Raw genomic sequence first — 19,124 nt, 5'->3', positions numbered from 1 at the left:
TTTCTTTCTTCAGTCGAAAAAAATGAAGGTTTTTGATGAAAACATTCCAGGACTTTTCTCCATATATTGGACTTCAACAAACTAACCTTTAATAACATTCTACTAACATTAAGAAAACTGTATTTTTATGTTCTTGGAAAGTTAGAAAAACTAGAATGTTGAATTTTAAATCAAAATTAAGTTGAAAGAACATTTGAGGAACATTATACCTTCTAAAAAACAATCCTCTTAAATCAAGAAACCTGGACATTTTTTACGTTCCCAGAACCAACAATGATTATTTAGAGAACGTTCTTATAACAAAATTCTGTTAGCTGGGATGTTGTTGTAGTTTGAAGGTAATGTAGGGAGGTGGACACCTACATCCTTTTTTCTCCTTTTGAGTGATAAGTAAGGGAGTAAGGATAGTAAGATCTATCCTTTCAACTCCAGTTAGAGGTTACATGTGTGTGTTATTTTTCTTGGGATCCTCCTCCTGAGGTAATGTTTTTTTTTTTCTTTGGTTCTAAAACTGTGTTCATTAGTAAATAATAAAATATTAATAATAACAATAATAATAATAATAAACCTTACAGGCTAAATTGAATTAAATGTGCAAAGTCTGGTTTTGTGTAACTCTGGGGCTGGAAGTTGGGAAATCCTCAGTGTCTCTCCAAAACCTTTCTGTGTCACTCCCTATTCCCCTAGAATACTGGGAAGTATTATCTTTATGAAACTTTTTAAAGTCATGTAGTGCACACATTAATGTCCTCCAGATTTACTGACGGTTTGTATTTTTGTATCTTGCAGTGCGCAGAGGTAGCTTTGATAACGTTTTCCCCAACAGTAAGTCAATTAAATGATTTAACATCAAAGTGTGAGAGCTGTGACTCTTGCTGTGTCTGTTTCAGTTTACTGATAAATCTGTTGAGCTATACAATGCTATTAATGCTAAACAAGACAACTCATACACTGACAAATTACGTGTGTGTGTCTTTGTGTGTGTTGTGTGTTTTAGTGAGTGATGTGAGGATTGTTCTTCTGGGGAAGAGCGTGTCAGAAAACAGTCGTGTGGGAAACTTCCTGTTGGGACGAGCAGCGTTTGACAGTGAAGCTCATCCAGATGTTGTAGAGAGACTCAGAGGAAGATTGAAGGACAGACATGTGATAGTCATCAACAGTCCTCAGTTGCTCCAGACAAACATCTCAGATGATCAGATCACACAGACAGTGAGAGAGTGTGTGTCTCTGTCTGATCCAGGACCTCATGTCTTCATACTCGTACTGCAGTATAATGACTTCACTAAGAAGCACCTGAAAAGAGTGAAAATTGTCCTGAAAGAATTCAGTAAAGACGCGATTAAACGCACCGTCATGATCACGACTGATGAAGCAACACGTAGTAAACGGGCATCTTGGAAAGTTACGTTGGAAAGTGAATTAATTCGATTATCTACAGATTGTGAAGGAAGACATGTTCAACTTAATAATGAGACAGAGAAATGGCTGTCTGACATAGATCAATGGATAGAGAAGATCCTCAGAGACAACAGTGAAGAATTTCTCAAGTGTGATTATGATTATGCAGAAGGATCATCAGTGGATGAAGATCCGAACACAACTTCTGCTTCTCCCAGAACAAAGGAAGATCCTGATTCAAAGGATGATGAACAACACCAAGACACTCATACAGAGATGAAGAAATCAAAAAGACTTTCTCGTTTTATGCCAATACTAGGTTCCTTTTGTAAGTTAAAACAAAACAACATATTCATAACCTTTTTACCAGGTTATTGAACATCTTCATAAAAACATTATGTTTTTACACAGCAAAAGAGTTTTTTTTTTAAACAAGCAAACTGAAAAGATTATTTTGCTTGATTTAAGCAAAAACTCACTTAGTTTTGAATTATTTTTCTGAAAACAAGAATTTTTTCTTTACTTGTCTTGAAAATGCTTCTTTTTATACATTTGGACTGGAAACAAGACAAAAAATTCATTTTTGGCAGTGTAATGTAAACAGTATACTTATAATTTCTCTCAGTTTAAATAATGGAAAAGCATGTCATATAAATAGACAGCTAAATTTCAGTCATTTTAAAGGATTAGTCCACTTTCAAATCAAAATGTCCTGATAATTTACTCACCGCCATGTCATCCAAGATGTTCCTGTCTTTCTTTCATCAGTCGAAAAGAAATTAAGGTTTTTAATGAAAACATTCCATTTGATTTTTTTTTTGATTTTTCTCCTTATAGTGGACTTCAATGGTCTCCAAACTGTTGAAGGTCAAAATTACAGTTTCAGTGCAGCTTCAAAGAGCTTTAAACGATACCAGATGAGGAATAACAGTCTTATCTAGAGAAACCACTCATTTTCTAAATAAATAAATAAATTATATACATTTTAACCATAAATGCTCATCTTGAACTAACTCTTCTTCTCTATTAGAATTCCAACAAAGATTAGTATTTATGGTTAAAATGTATATAATTTATTTATTTATTTAGAAAATAAGCAATGGTTTCTCTAGATAAGACCCTTATTCCTCATCTGGGATCATGTAGAACGCTTTGAAGCTGCAACTGAAACTGTAATTTTGACCTTCAACTGTTTGGAGACCATTGAAGTCCACTATATGGAAAAAATCCTGGAATGTTTTCATCAAAAACCTTAATTTCTTTTCGACTGAAGATAGAAAAGACATGAACATCTTGGTAAATTATCAGGAAATTTTAATTAGAAAGTGAACTAATCCTTTAATTTTTAGTGTGGTCTTATGCTCCTATGAGATGCTTGTCGATAGATATTGGACAGGAGTAAAAAGAAGGTTTCAGTCATGATGCCTTATTGTGTACTGAATCATGACATTTGTACTGCAGTGTTGTATACCATGAGTTTAAGATCATTAAATAGATTTTTTCTTTCTTTTCTTAATAACAGTGGGTTACACAGAACAAAGTCCAAAGCAAAATCAGCCAAGGGGTAAGTTCATAATCTATGGAAGTTTCCATTTGATTCTACAAATAATAAAATGTGATTCTTAAAAAGAGCAAGTAAAATACTTTGTTGTTGTTGTGTTTAAGGAGTTGTAAGTGACACAAGACAACAGAGGCTGAACATGGTGCTGTGTGGAAGTGATGAAACACTGAAGGCCTCTGTATCCAACTATATAAGAAAAGAAAAAAAGAAAAAACTTCGGATCAGTCTGGTGGAGCTTCCAGCTCTCAATCGGCTCTCAGAGGAGGAAGCGATGTCTCACGCTCATCGCTGTGTGTCTCGCTGTGATCCTGGAGTTCATGTTTTCCTCCTAGTTATTCCTGCTGGTCCACTTAATAATGAAGACAAAGCAGAAATGGAGAACATCCAGAAGATATTCAGCTCAAGAATCAACAAACACCTCATGGTTCTCATAATCCAAGAGGAGAGCATGATTAGCAATCTGAACATACTTCACACTTCAGTTACTAAGACATCTATCCAGACACTTGGAGGTCATCATTTTGTTCTGGAGAACAGCTCACAGGTTCCAGATCTACTGCAGGATGTAGAGAATATGGTACAGGAGAACAAAGGAAGTTCCTACACAACATTCATGTACCTTCAGGATCGAGTAGAACTGGAGAGAAACAAACACAGAGCTGAAATAGAGGAACTGAGAAAATATGTGATGAAGACTCAATCAACAGCAGGTATGAGTTCATAAAAGTGTGTGCTGTATTAACCCTTTGATCGGTACGGTCCCACATATGGGATTTCAAACGTTCAGCAACGTCACATAACTGCCAGATTCAAACTGCTTTCGCGCTCTGGCTACAAGATGGACGCGCTCAGCTCTTGTCATATATCACAGCTATGCAGTGTTTTCAGCCAAATAATGTTTTTTTTAAGGTTTAAGTACCAGTAAAACAATACATTTGGAGTTTATAAAATACACACTGATGTCAGACATCAGTGGAAGCAGCAATAACAGTGAATTCAAATATAATTTACCGACTTAATCATATCAGACACACACAATGGTAACTATAAAGTTTACTCTGTTATTCCTCCAGTTCACCAGCCACTTACTTGCATATATTTTATTAATTCTTATTATTCAGTGGAATGCTAGAAGTTTAATAGCTAATGGACAGTAATTCAAAGGATTTATTATGAGTTAGAAGCAAAGCCAGATATAATTTGCATACAGGAAACTTGGTTAAAACCATCATTAGATTTTATAATTACAGGTTATGATAGTATTCGGAGAGACAGAGACAACGGTAATAGTGGAGGTTGTGCAATATTTATTAAACAAGATATTCAGTATAGGGTAACAGCTAGAGGGAAAGAACTGGAATTTATTATAATGGAGGTATGGACAGAGGAGGGTAATATTTAAATAGCAAATTATTATAATCCATGCCAGAGATTAACCTTGGGGATTTTGGAGGAATTATTAATTCACTTAAAGGGTAAGGTTATTTGTTGTGGAGATTTCAATGGTCGTAATACATTGTGGGATACTTATAATGATATTAATGGAGAGGTTATAGAAGAATTTATGGATATAAAAAATGTAGTTTGTAGTAACAATGGAAATGGTACCAGAATAAATGTTATAAATGGGAAGGAGACAGCGGTGGATATTTCACTTATGTCTGAGTCAATAGCAGGGATATGTTGGTGGGAGGTTAAGAAAGAAAGCACGATGGGGAGTGACCATTATCTTATTTTTGTTGAAGTAGGGGCAAGAGTAGAAATGAATGAGATAAATAGATCAGGAGGGTGGGTTCAAAGTTCCTTTAAGACAAGTCATTTCACTCGGCGGCCATCTTTGAAACGCCTCTCGGGCATCCTGGGCATCATGCAGCTCTTTGAATGGGGAAACATCAAATTCTGCAAAAATTTCATATTTGTAATCACCAATCAAATCTAACAACAACAGTCTCATATTTTTTTTTCCAAACGCTCGAATCAAGACAAAAAAAAAAAAACTGTATTTTTTAGGCTGGATCAAGCTAATGCGCATACGCAGATGTAAATGCGCGTCTCCTGTGCCTCATTTCAGAGGCGCGCGTCTGACTGTTTGTATAGAAACCAGTGCTTCTAAAGCCCCGGGTATACTTCACTTTCCGCGCCCGGACACGTCACGCATGCAGTCACGTTTAAAGTATACTACACCATGGTTGCGCGCGGAGGACCGCGTTCATCACATGCGCAGTACAGTTTTTTTTCTATGCTCTACCAGACATCGGAGGGCAGCACTGAGTCGTGTCATCAACGTGACATTGACTGGGCATAATTGGAGAAGAAAAGAAGTGCATCCTTTCCCATATTTTTACTTATCTCCCTCCATGAACTTGCCGCCCTATACTTGCTTTGTACACTTTCAAACATGAATTGTACAAATGTGGGTACTTTCTAATCTCTTCGCACAAACGCTGGTCAAGTTCGCCGTCCATTGTCGTATTTTTTCCTTTTTTCAAGCGTGTTTTTAAACCGGTCTTTTCACACTCTACTTCGACGGCTGACCACATTGCTCAATACTTTGCGTATTGCCACCTAGTGGACTCTTCTATACTGCTTGCGCATGCGCTGTTGCACGCGGACTGTCCACGCGGTCTCGAAATTTGTCCTGCACTGGTGTTTGGCCAGGGTATGCGGCCGAAGTATACCCGGGGCTTAAATAAGGGCTAATCGCCAACTGGTAAAGTCGTCGCGTCACTGCAGCAGACCGAGGTATACTTCGGCCGTCCGCGTTCGTGCACCGTCCGCATGACGTAATTTTCGTCATGCGGAGGGAAGGATCGAGTAGAACTGGAGAGAAACAAACACAGAGCTGAAATAGAGGAACTGAGAAAATATGTGATGAAGACTCAATCAACAGCAGGTATGAGTTCATAAAAGTGTGTGCTGTATTAACCCTTTGATCGGTACGGTTCCACATATGGGATTTCAAACGTTCAGCGACGTCACATAACTGCCAGATTCAAACTGTGCTTTCGCGCTCTGGCTACGAGACGGACGTGCTCAGCTCTTGTCATATATCACAGCTATGCAGTGTTTTCAGCCAAATAATGTTTTTTTTAAGGTTTAAGTACCAGTAAAACAATACATTTGGAGTTTATAAAATACACACTGATGTCAGACATCAGTGGAAGCAGCAATAACAGTGAATTCAAATATAATTTACCGACTTAATCATATCAGACACACACAATGGTAACTATAAAGTTTACTCTGTTATTCCTCCAGTTCACCAGCCACTTACTTGCATATATTTTATTAATTCTTATTATTCAGTGGAATGCTAGAAGTTTAATAGCTAATGGACAGTAATTCAAAGGATTTATTAATGAGTTAGAAGCAAAGCCAGATATAATTTGCATACAGGAAACTTGGTTAAAACCATCATTAGATTTTATAATTACAGGTTATGATAGTATTCGGAGAGACAGAGACAACGGTAATAGTGGAGGTTGTGCAATATTTATTAAACAAGATATTCAGTATAGGGTAACAGCTAGAGGGAAAGAACTGGAATTTATTATAATGGAGGTATGGACAGAGGAGGGTAATATTTAAATAGCAAATTATTATAATCCATGCCAGAGATTAACCTTGGGGATTTTGGAGGAATTATTAATTCACTTAAAGGGTAAGGTTATTTGTTGTGGAGATTTCAATGGTCGTAATACATTGTGGGATACTTATAATGATATTAATGGAGAGGTTATAGAAGAATTTATGGATATAAAAAATGTAGTTTGTAGTAACAATGGAAATGGTACCAGAATAAATGTTATAAATGGGAAGGAGACAGCGGTGGATATTTCACTTATGTCTGAGTCAATAGCAGGGATATGTTGGTGGGAGGTTAAGAAAGAAAGCACGATGGGGAGTGACCATTATCTTATTTTTGTTGAAGTAGGGGCAAGAGTAGAAATGAATGAGATAAATAGATCAGGAGGGTGGGTTCAAAGTTCCTTTAAGACAAGTCATTTCACTCGGCGGCCATCTTTGAAACGCCTCTCGGGCATCCTGGGCATCATGCAGCTCTTTGAATGGGGAAACATCAAATTCTGCAAAAATTTCATATTTGTAATCACCAATCAAATCTAACAACAACAGTCTCATATTTTTTTTTCCAAACGCTCGAATCAAGACAAAAAAAAAAAAACTGTATTTTTTAGGCTGGATCAAGCTAATGCGCATACGCAGATGTAAATGCGCGTCTCCTGTGCCTCATTTCAGAGGCGCGCGTCTGACTGTTTGTATAGAAACCAGTGCTTCTAAAGCCCCGGGTATACTTCACTTTCCGCGCCCGGACACGTCACGCATGCAGTCACGTTTAAAGTATACTACACCATGGTTGCGCGCGGAGGACCGCGTTCATCACATGCGCAGTACAGTTTTTTTTCTATGCTCTACCAGACATCGGAGGGCAGCACTGAGTCGTGTCATCAACGTGACATTGACTGGGCATAATTGGAGAAGAAAAGAAGTGCATCCTTTCCCATATTTTTACTTATCTCCCTCCATGAACTTGCCGCCCTATACTTGCTTTGTACACTTTCAAACATGAATTGTACAAATGTGGGTACTTTCTAATCTCTTCGCACAAACGCTGGTCAAGTTCGCCGTCCATTGTCGTATTTTTTCCTTTTTTCAAGCGTGTTTTTAAACCGGTCTTTTCACACTCTACTTCGACGGCTGACCACATTGCTCAATACTTTGCGTATTGCCACCTAGTGGACTCTTCTATACTGCTTGCGCATGCGCTGTTGCACGCGGACTGTCCACGCGGTCTCGAAATTTGTCCTGCACTGGTGTTTGGCCAGGGTATGCGGCCGAAGTATACCCGGGGCTTAAATAAGGGCTAATCGCCAACTGGTAAAGTCGTCGCGTCACTGCAGCAGACCGAGGTATACTTCGGCCGTCCGCGTTCGTGCACCGTCCGCATGACGTAATTTTCGTCATGCGGAGGGCTTGCGGCTGGCCGCACACCCTGGCCATGTGCAGGCCAAATTTCGAGACCGCGTGGACAGTCCGCGTGCAACAGCGCATGCGCAAACAGTATAGAAGAGTCCACTAGGTTGCAATACGCACAGTATTGAGCACAGTGTTCAGCCGTCAAAGAAGAGTGTGAAAAGACTGGTTTAAAAACAACACACTTGAAAAAAGAGAAAAATATGACAATGGACAGCGAACTTGACCAGCGTTTGTGCAAAGAGATTAGAAAGTAACCACATTTGTACAATTCATGTTTGAAAGTGTACAATGCAAGTTTAGGGCGGCAAGTTCATGGAGGGGGATAAGTAAAATATGGGAAAGGATGCACTTCTTTTCTTCTCCAATTATGCCCAGTGAATGTCACGTTGATGACACGACTCAGTGCTGCCCTCCGAAAAAACTGTACTGCGCATGTGACGAACGCGGTCATCCATGCGCATCCATGGTGTAGTATACTTTAAAAGACGCGCGGACGTGACTGCGTGAGTGACGTGTCCGGGCACGGAAAGTGAAGTATACCCGGGGCTTTAGAAGGCGGGACTTATTCCGTCATATTGCGCGTTTCACTTTCTCCCATTCAAAACAATACGAGTGACACGTCTTGTGTTATTCTATAGTCTTTGGTGGGTTTTTGACAGAGCAGATCGGGATAAATTTAGAGAAGTATGGGAGGGGATAATGGGTGTAATTAATATTAATCAAGAGACAGAGGAGTTAAATCAGTGTATTAGTGGAGCTATAATTGAAGCTGCAGTCCAGTCAATTCCAAGGCGCACAGGAAGTAAGAAAAAGAGGATTCCATGGTGGACAGAAGAATGTGGAAGAGTAGTCAAAGAGAGAAACAAAGCATTTAAAAGACTTAAAAGAACACTTAATTTTGGGGACTTAATCAGGTACAGAAAGGAGCAAGCATGTGTTAGAAGAACAGTGAAAACAGCAAAAAAAAAGAATATTGGAGGATGATCTGTAATACAGTGGGTAGAGAAACGGATATTGATAAAGTCAAGGGGTATGGTAAGGAAAATGAACGGGATTAGAAGAGAGCATAGGTATCTAACATTAACAATTAATGGGAGTACAGCAATTACAGAGATAGAAAAGGCTGAAATGATTGTGGAAACATTTGTCAAAATTCATAGTTGAGACAATATCAGTGAAGAAGGGAGAAGAGGGCGAGAGGAAACAATATTAAAACACAGAGATTTTAATATAGATTTAGATTATGGAAATGTGGATGATGCATTGAATTTACCTTTTACTATAAATTAATTAAATAGTGCTTTAAGGAACACTAGAGTATCTGCACCAGGTAAAGATCAGGTATGCTATATAATGATGTCTAAATTTAAGTGATTAATCTAAAAATATACTTCTGGAATTATATAACAGGGTTTGGGAGAGTGGGAAATTACCTAACAAATGGAAAGAGGCTGTAATAGTACCAATACGTAAAGCAGGGAAGGAAGGAAACAGTCCAAGTGATTATAGACCAATTGCTTTGACTTCTCATATTTGTAAGGTTATGGAGAAAATGATTAATAAAAGATTAACATATTACTTGGAAACAAAAGGGTATATTTTAAATTATCAAAGTGGATTTAGGAAAGGAAGAAGTACAATGGATGCTACAGTATGTTTAGAGTATGAAATAAGGAGAGCGCAGATTAATAGAGAAAGTGTTGTGGCTATATTTTTAGACATTGAGAAAGCTTATGATATGATGTGGAGAGAAGGTCTGATAATTAAGAAAAGCAGGAGTTAATGGAAAAATGATAAGATGGATTAAGGATTTTCTATTTGGCAGAACTATTCAAGTCAAAGTTGGGCAAAACTTTTCTAAGACCATGATTGTAGGGAACGGTACACCACAAGGAAGCATAATTAGTCCCTTATTATTTATCATTATGATTAAGCATTTGTGATTAGGTTAAAATTTGGTAAATTTGGATAAGGGGACAAACCATGGGGAAATTTGAGCTGTGGTGCATGGTTAAGATATCTCTGGTTTACAGTCAGGACACTTTCAAAAGGGAAATTTCCAAAGGGGAAATTTGAACTGTGCTGCATAGATAAGATATCTCCGGAAGGGGGATTAGGGAAGTGTGGCTCAGTTTGAGGTGTCTTTGTTTATCAGTATTAAGTGCCTTAACAGGTTGCTAGACAGCGGTCCTGTCGTGTGAGGTTTAGATCCACTCTGATGGACAACAACAACAAAAAAAAAACTCCCTAAGACTTCCTAGCTCTTCTATCCAGATAGCAAAATTCTCTGTTTTTATTGTTATTCCTTATGTTTTATTTTTATCATTCTTCTTTATGTAAATCACTTTTAATTATCATTGGGTATGAAATGTGCTATACAAATAAACTTGCCTTGCCTTTAGATTTTCTGTTGAAAAAACAAGAACAGTGATTTTTCAAAACGGAGAGTTAACTGTGGGATAAAATTCAAATTATATGCCCAAGACAGAAAGAGTTTCTTGTTTTAAGTTTTTGGGGGTATGGTTTGATGAGAAACTTACATTTAAAATGCATATTGAGAAAATTAAGTATAAGTTCAATTTTTTCCTCATTAATGTACACACAGCACCCCATATTGACAGAAAAACAGAGAATTGTTGACATTTTTGCAGATTTATTAAAAAAGAAAAACTGAAATATCACATGGTCCTAAGTATTCAGACCCTTTGCTGTGACACTCATATATTTAACTCAGGTGCTGTCCATTTCTTCTGATCATCCTTGAGATGGTTCTACACCTTCATTTGAGTCCAGCTGTGTTTGATTATACTGACTGGACTTGATTAGGAAAGCCACACACCTGTCTATATAAGACCTTACAGCTCACAGTGCATGTCAGAGCAAATGAGAATCATGAGGTCAAATGAACTGCCTGAAGAGCTCAGAGACAGAATTGTGGCAAGGCACAGATCTGGCCAAAGTTACAAAAAAAATTCTGTTGCACTTAAGGTTCCTAAGAGCACAGTGGCCTCCATAATCCTTAAATGGAAGACGTTTGGGACGACCAGAACCCTTCCTAGAGCTGGCCGTCCGGCCAAACTGAGCTATCGGGGGAGAAGAGCCTCGGTGAGAGAGGTAAAGAAGAACCAAAAGATCACTGTGGCTGAGCTCCAGAGATGCAGTCGGGAGATGGGAGAAAGTTGTAGAAAGTCAACCATCACTGCAGCCCTCCACCAGTCGGGGCTTTATGGCAGAGTGGCCCGACGGAAGCCTCTCCTCAGTGCAAGACACATGAAAGCCAGGCACTGCTCATCACCTGTCCAATACAGTCCCAACAGTGAAGCATGGTGGTGGCAGCATCATGCTGTGGGGGTGTTTTTCAGCTGCAGGGACAGGATGACTGTTGCAAGTACAGGGATATGCTGGACGAAAACCTTCTCCAGAGTGCTCAGGACCTCAGACTGGGCTGAAGGTTTAACTTCCAACAAGACAGTGACCCTAAGCACACAGCTAAAATAACGAAGGGGTGGCTTCACAACAACTCTGTGACTGTTCTTGAATGGCCCAGCCCTGACTTAAACCAAATTGAGCATCTCTGGAGAGACCTAAAAATGGCTGTCCACCAACGTTTACCATCCAACCTGACAGAACTGGAGATGATCTGCAAGGAGGAATGGAAGAGGATCCCCAAATCCAGGTGTGAAAAACTTGTTGCATCTTTCCCAAAAAGACTCATGGCTGTACTAGATCAAAAGGGTGCTTCTACTAAATACTGAGCAAAGGGTCTGAATACTTAGGACCAAGTGATATTTCAGTTTTTCTTTTTTAAATAAATCTGCAAAAATGTCAACAATTCTATGTTTTTCTGTCAATATGGGGTCCTGTGTGTACATTAATGAGGAAAAAAAATGAACTTAAATGATTTTAGTAAATGGCTGCAATATAACAAAGAGTGAAAAATTTAGGGGGTCTGAATACGTTCCGTACCCACGTATTGATTTTGTAATACTATATTTAAAAATGTCTGATTTAGATAAAAAATTATAGGTGTTTAGAAGGTGTTAGATAAAGGTCCTTGCGTTCTTGGTCCACACTCCTAACCAGCAGGTGGCGGTAATGCACCTTGAAGTTGTTTGCCAACCACCATAAAAATCAAGAAGAAGACAACGTTTGACTTCCTGTGTATATGATGAGACAAATGTCGATAGTTTTATCAAATTAAATGGTGAAATGTTCATAAAATGACTAAGAGCAGCTTTGTAGATGAAGTTCATGTATAGCCTAGTGAGTGATACAGCAGACACTGAAATCATCACGAGTACGCGTGCGTCAGTATCAGGAGCGGTTTCTTCATTAGGGCAATAGGAGGATCTTTGTTGACATCTTTGTACGCATGCGCGAGTGGTTGTGTGGCAACAAAACAAACAGTATGGCGGGCTATAAAGACGCGACGAGCACTTTCAAGAGAGTTAGCGGGCGAAATCCACAATATATAAGCACTTTAACATCTGAAGACGTTCCTGAGGAGGTTTGGAGAGAAGCTCAAAATTTGTATTGGTGACAAAATTGAAGTTATTCAAAGCCCATATGAGATCTGGGATGACAAAAAACGTTGGTCCGCGAAAACATATGACTTGGTTGATTTGACTCAGTTTTATTTATTTTTTATTTAATCTTCTATAAATACATAGTCACTAAGACTTACCATGAACAAAATGTGCCTCACAAACTCGATCAGAAGCTGCAGGAATCCAGGCTTTCTTCGGAGCGTCCAGGTTCAATCGCCTAATTGCACGCAACCATTTTTTTCGTTTTTCGCTATCCTTTTCGGAGGGAATTCGAAAAAACTTTTTATCAGGCCCCCAACGAGCCGTACAATCGACCACACAGCAAGAGTGAACCATCCTCTTCTCTAAATCCTCCTCCAAACGTGCAAAACAATCAAATTACAGGTATCTAGCGGTGTTTCTTGCCACACGACTCCCATGATGCAACGCGACAAACATAAACAATGACGTCACAAAAGATCCGCCTATAGGGCGACGCACCACCAAAGTGAGAAAGGGACGGATTTTTCAATCACATTCAACCACAGAGTTACGCTAGCTGTCACTGCTAGGCTGTTTGTTCTGCCTCTGGATATAGTCCAATCAGCGTCGAGTCACGCTCTGTGGAGTACCGCCTCTTTTTGGGCATTTCAGTCTGGCAGAGATTTGCCCCGACTGCTCCCATAGACTTCCATTCAAAGAACTTTTTTTTCGAACTGCAGGCACTGCAATGCAATCTCTATGGGTTCCGGGAGGGCTCGCACTAACGTGCTTTCGTCATCATACGTAACCTTAACCTGTGCAGCAATTGGTGGAAACAAACAGACCTCTATTAATATTTTTTTTAAGCTGAAGTGACATCCAATAATTTCCTCAGTGCATATTTACATTTCACAGGTATATTCTCCATCTGCAAATGTTAGAAAGTCGAGAAAATATTTCCATTTTGCAGCCAGGCGTGGACGAGCCTTCAGCAAGACAAACTTCCGTGAACGAGCACCGCCGCGAGCATGCGCGCCAAACAGATGGCGTTCAATCTGAGTCAAATACATTTTGCTAAAAATATTTGTTGTTGAAAATTTGTTTTTGTTGGAAAACATAATTATGCCATATGTAGAATTTCGAAAATACAACTAAGTGTATTTGTATGATAGCAGTAACTGTGTAAAGTGACTGTTAATAGGGTAATCAAAATAATAATAATTAGTTTCTTTTGTTTTTATTTATTTTCATTTTTAGTTTAGTGTATTTAACTTCTGCTTTAAAAACATTTTGTTTTTAGATTGTAAAGTTACAATTTTAGAATGTAGCCTAGGCCTAATGTGATTTGACCCCTTTTTTTTGCACATAATATAGCGTATACTACACAGTTACATTCATGTTTGTTTTTTATAGCCTTCAATATGAACATTGTTTCTAGGACAATATTGGGCAGAATGTGAAATATATATTTTTTTAATTAAAAACAGATATATTCTTTTTAGATCCCAGCCCTATGGCATGCTTTAAATACTGAATTTTCCATTTTTTAGATAAGCAGTAATGATACATTATTATATCACTTGTTAAATGATTATTTAACAATTAGCCTATTCATTCCTGCATTTCTTTAAAAAAAAAAAAAATTGCGCCCCACCAAAAATTTTTTGCACCAGCCGCCACTGGTCAGTATGTGTAGTAGTAGATGAAAATGCGGTGCTCTTTCATACAGACTTCAGATTTCAATAGCAGTCATTTTTAGCTTTAATATTCACAGACACTAGTCTGTATCAATATCTGATTCATTGTACAGCCCGACTTTTGATTTATTCATCCAAAAATTGCTAAATTCTGTGATGTTCTGCTTTATACAGAACGTTTGTAACTAGATTCCGTGATTTCATCCGTGATTTTTCTGCATCGCAGAAATCATTGGCTCTACATGGTATTTGCATATAGCGGTTTTTGAAAAATTCATATCGGTCTCGAAATTGAACTGGTATACTATATGAACCGGTATACTGCCCAGCACTAATTCAAAGTGATTTTCATATAAAAGAAATTAAAAACAAATATATAGCTGCAAGCAGCGATGACGGGCCAAAGCCTGGTGGCAAAGCCATACTGGCTTCAGGGCAACTGTGCACAGCAGGCAATAGGCATTTAAAATGGGTAAACATAACAGCCACTTTTATAAAATGAAGTGAAATTTACTTATAGGGATAATAGGGATTTTTAATAAATTTGACACACACACACAAAGACTGGAGGAGTGAGAGAGGGACAGAGAGGGTTTAAAAAATCCACATTCAAACCAAAATATCTGACTTCCTGTTGGTCAGAGCTAATGACTGTAAATGAGAAAGTTGTTTGGCAGAATGAAAACAATATGTACCGAGTTTGGTGACTGTAAGTTAAACTAACCCTCCACTTTTGTCAAAAGATGGCGCTATTTTATATAAATTATATACAATTTTCCTGATAATTTACTCACCCCCATGTCATCCAAGATGCCCATGTCTTTCTTTCTTCAGTTAAAAAGAAATTAAGGTTTTTGATGAAAACATTCCAGGATTATTCTCCTTATAGTGGACTTGAATGGCCTCCAAACGGTTGAAGGTCAAAATTACAGTTTCAGTGCAGCTTCAAAGGGCTTTAAACAATACCAGACGAGGAATAAGGGTCTTATCTAGCGAAACGATCAGTCATTTAAAAAAAAAAAAAATTAAATGTATATGCTTTATATAAACAAATGATCGCCTTCCAAGTGGTTCCTTGTAGGTCCAAATTGCTTCTACTATTCTCATTTCTAAGTCGTTTTGGATAAAAGCGTCTGCTAAATGACTAAATGTAAATGTAATGACAGTTTCTTTTGTGGTTAGCAGGTGTAAGACATGATGAAGATCTGAGGATTGTGCTGCTGGGAAAGACGGGTGTGGGGAAAAGTGCAACAGGAAACACCATACTGAGAAGAGACATGTTTGAATCAATACCTAATCCATCCTCAGTGACCAGAGAGTGTCAGAAAGAAACATCTGAGTTCAACAGAAGACGAATAACTGTGATTGACACTCCAGGACTGTTTGATACTGGAGTTGATAATGATGAGATCTGGAAGGAGATTGTGAAGTGCGTCTCAATGGCAGGCACCTGGTCCACATGTGTTTCTGCTGGTGCTTCAACTGGGACGATTCACTCAAGAGGAGAAAGATGCAGTGAAGATGATCCTGGAGACTTTTGGAGACAAATCCAGAATGTACACCATAGTACTGTTCACCAGAGGAGATGAACTTAGAGGAACAACAATTGAAGATTATGTTCAACGAAATGACAGCTTAAAGAACCTCGTCCATCAGTTTGGAGACAGATACCATGTGTTCAATAACATGGAGAATAAAGATTACACACAAGTTTCTGATCTTCTGGATAAGATTGACTGGATGTTGACAGTAAATGGAGGGAGTTTCTACACCAATGTGATGTTCCAGCAGGTGGAGAAGAACATCAAAGATGAACAAGAGAGAATCATGAAAGAGAAAGAAGAAGAGATCAAGAGAAATGAAGAAGAGCTGAAAACCAAATATGAAGCTGAAATGGAACACATGAAGAAAGAAAAAGAGAGAGAAAGACAAGAGATGCAGAATGAACTGAGAAGAACTGAAGAGGAATTCAAAAAGAGAGAGGAGGAGATCAAGAAAGAGACCAATGAAACCCTTCGAGACGAGATGAAGAGAAAACTGGAGGAGCACAAGAAACAAATTGAAGAGGAGAATGAAAGAAAGGAAAAATCTTTAGGAGAAATGCAACAGAGCTTCATTAAACTCCTGGAAGAAAAACATGAGAAGGACAAGCACAAACTTCAGGAGAAAATTCAATGTGAAGCTAGAGAACAAGCAGAATGTGAATTTAGTGAAAAACTTATGAAAGAAGTGAATAAAGCTTTAGAAGACGCTGAAGCGAAACTACCATATACAGCCAAACGAGCTCGTGACTGGAATCGCTATGTTCCTATTCTTGGAGGAGCTGCTGGAGGAGCTGTTGGTGGTGTTGAAGACATTGTGCAGTTCTTTGGCAAAATTAAATTTAAACGTCAAGCCCAAAGTCAAACTGAAGGTTGAATCAGGTAAATCTTTTGAAGCACATAAGTACTGATGGTGTGAGGACCCTATTGTAATTGCACAGCCAAATATTCTTGTCTGAAATTAATCGCATTTTTGAGGGCCTAAATATGCTTGAAAACTCATGAAACTTTGCACACACGTCAGAAGTGGTGAAAGTTTCTGATATGGCCTTCGCACTACGTTTCATGTACAGTTATGAAATTCAGTATACACATGTAACAGCCCCTGGGTTCAAAATCTGTAAACCCAACAGGAAGTGAAATATTTAGGTTTTTCTCTGCAAAATTTTGGCATTTTTGCCATTTTCAGATGTTGTACTTTAACAAATTCCTCCAAAAGCTTTAATCAGATCAACATCATATTTGGTCAGTCTAATCTAAAGGCCTTAGTGACGTTAAATTGCGAAGATCTTGAGTTTTCGCTGAAGGGCGTGTGTACATGTCAGTATTCAGTTATAGTCATATCGCCGCCTGCGGGCAACAGGAAATGACATGTTTTACACTGTGATTAAATCCTCATAGAGATTTAACAAGAAGCACATCATATTTGGTCAGTCTAATCTTAAGGCCTTCGGGATGTTAAATTGCAAAGATCTTGAGTTTTCATTGAAGGACGTGTAGGTGGCGACTGACAAAGTCTGATGTTTCGCCAAGAAAAGGGAATCACATTTTGAGGGCCTAAACATGCTCAAAACTCATGAAACTCTGCAGATGCATCAGAAGTGGTGAAAGTTTACATCTGTTATTGTTTTCAGAATTAGGTGTGGCAAAATGGCTCAATTGCGCCACCTACAAAACTTCAACGAAGTGCCCCAGATGCTACGTCTCACGTACATGTATGAAATTTGGTAAACACATCTAACAGTCTAATACCTACAAAAAAGCATAATCTGAAAAACGACAGGAAGTCAGATATTTTTAATTAACTTTGCAAAACTTGTGCAATTTTTGCCATTTCCAGACGTACTATAACAAACTCCTCCAAGAGCTTTAATCAGATCAATGTCATATTTGGTCAGTCTAATTTAAAGGCCTTTGCAAAGTTATATAGATCTAGAGTTTTTCGCTGAAGGGCGTGTCTGTGGTGGCCTGACAAAATTTTATGTTTCACCATGAAACAGGAAGATGTTATAACTCAATGTCCGATCTGGTCTAAACTTCACATGTTTTATTAGAGTCCTGATCTGATCACATCTACATGCCAGTATTCAGTTACAGTAATAGCGCTACCTATAGGTAACAGAAAATGACATGTTTTACACTGTGATTAACTCCTTGTAGAGATTTGAGCAGATCACCATCATATTTGGTCAGTCTGATCTTAATGATGATGTTAAATTGCGATGCCATGAACGATGAAGCTGTTGTAACTCAGACATTCAATGTCCAATCTGCCCCAAACTTCACATGTGTGATAAGAGTCCTGGCCTAAAGACATATTCAGTTAGTCATAGCGCCACCTGCTGGCAACAGGAAATGGTATGCTTTACACTGTAATTCACTACCTGAAACACATTTCAATATGCCAAACCTACTAGAAACACGTTAAATCATGAAACACTTGGCTAAGTGCTAATGTTTCACATCAAACTTTACATGTTCGATAATAGTCCAGGCCTGAAGACATCTACATGGCAATATTCAGTTACAGTCAAAGCGCCACCTGTTGGCAGCAGGAAGTGTGGCACTTTGAAATGACTGCCACATGTTCACTGTTTTCCTAAGGCTGTTGCCTTGTATCAGTTAATGCATCTTCATGTATTTCTAAACCCAATATATAGCTGCCCTTTTAATGCAATTAATTTTTTGACAGGAACTTTCATTAATAAGCCTTTATCTGACCGAGTTCTGCTGTGCTCTAAATCACTCACAAATCTTATAATTTGTAATAATCTCCATTCAGTTTCACACAATATTAGTTGTTTTCATGCCTTTTGCACAACATTGCACCATTCCATGCTTTTCATCTTCAGAAAGATCTTTCTTCCTCCCCATATTGCATGAGAACTGTGACTTGCTTAATAATGTGGAACAACCTCTAAGTAGGGTTTCCATAAACTTGGCAAATTATTTTGTCTGAGATTGATACCAGTTATCTAAAAAGACATGGATAAATAAACATTTTCTTAGAAAAACTAAAATCTGATTGTTTATTGTACTGAAATCTTACTGATATGTCACTTGCATAATAATTTGGAACACGGTGTATATGTAGACCTATAAGTAAGTCAATGACACAGTATTTTTTTGTTATTTAAACAGCGCATCAATAACATGCACCTATGCGAGTGCACAACACATATACACTCTGCTTGTTACACACAGCAGCACACAAACATGCCAAATATTACAAATAAAAGGATTACAATGTAAAAGATTATTATTGTGCATAAAGTTAAAAATGCCTATACATCTCATAATGGATTGTCATTGCATGTATCAGAATTACCTATTTGCAGTAATGACAAATGGAACAATCGTGGCAATACACATATGTATTGAAACTGACTCATCCAGTTGAGGGTGTCACAACCAGGGTTAGAAC

General features: G+C 38.2%; 1 pseudogene; it reads left to right on the top strand.

The window, feature by feature from the left end:
• Positions 1-797: 797 nt before the first annotated feature.
• Positions 798-16,819, top strand: LOC125268085 (annotated as a pseudogene).
• The last annotated feature ends 2,305 nt before the right edge of the window (positions 16,820-19,124 follow it).

This window comes from Megalobrama amblycephala, linkage group LG1 (assembly GCF_018812025.1).
Source record: "Megalobrama amblycephala isolate DHTTF-2021 linkage group LG1, ASM1881202v1, whole genome shotgun sequence".
In the NCBI taxonomy this organism is placed as follows: Eukaryota; Metazoa; Chordata; class Actinopteri; order Cypriniformes; family Xenocyprididae; genus Megalobrama; species Megalobrama amblycephala.
This window is presented reverse-complemented; position numbering and strand designations above follow the sequence as displayed.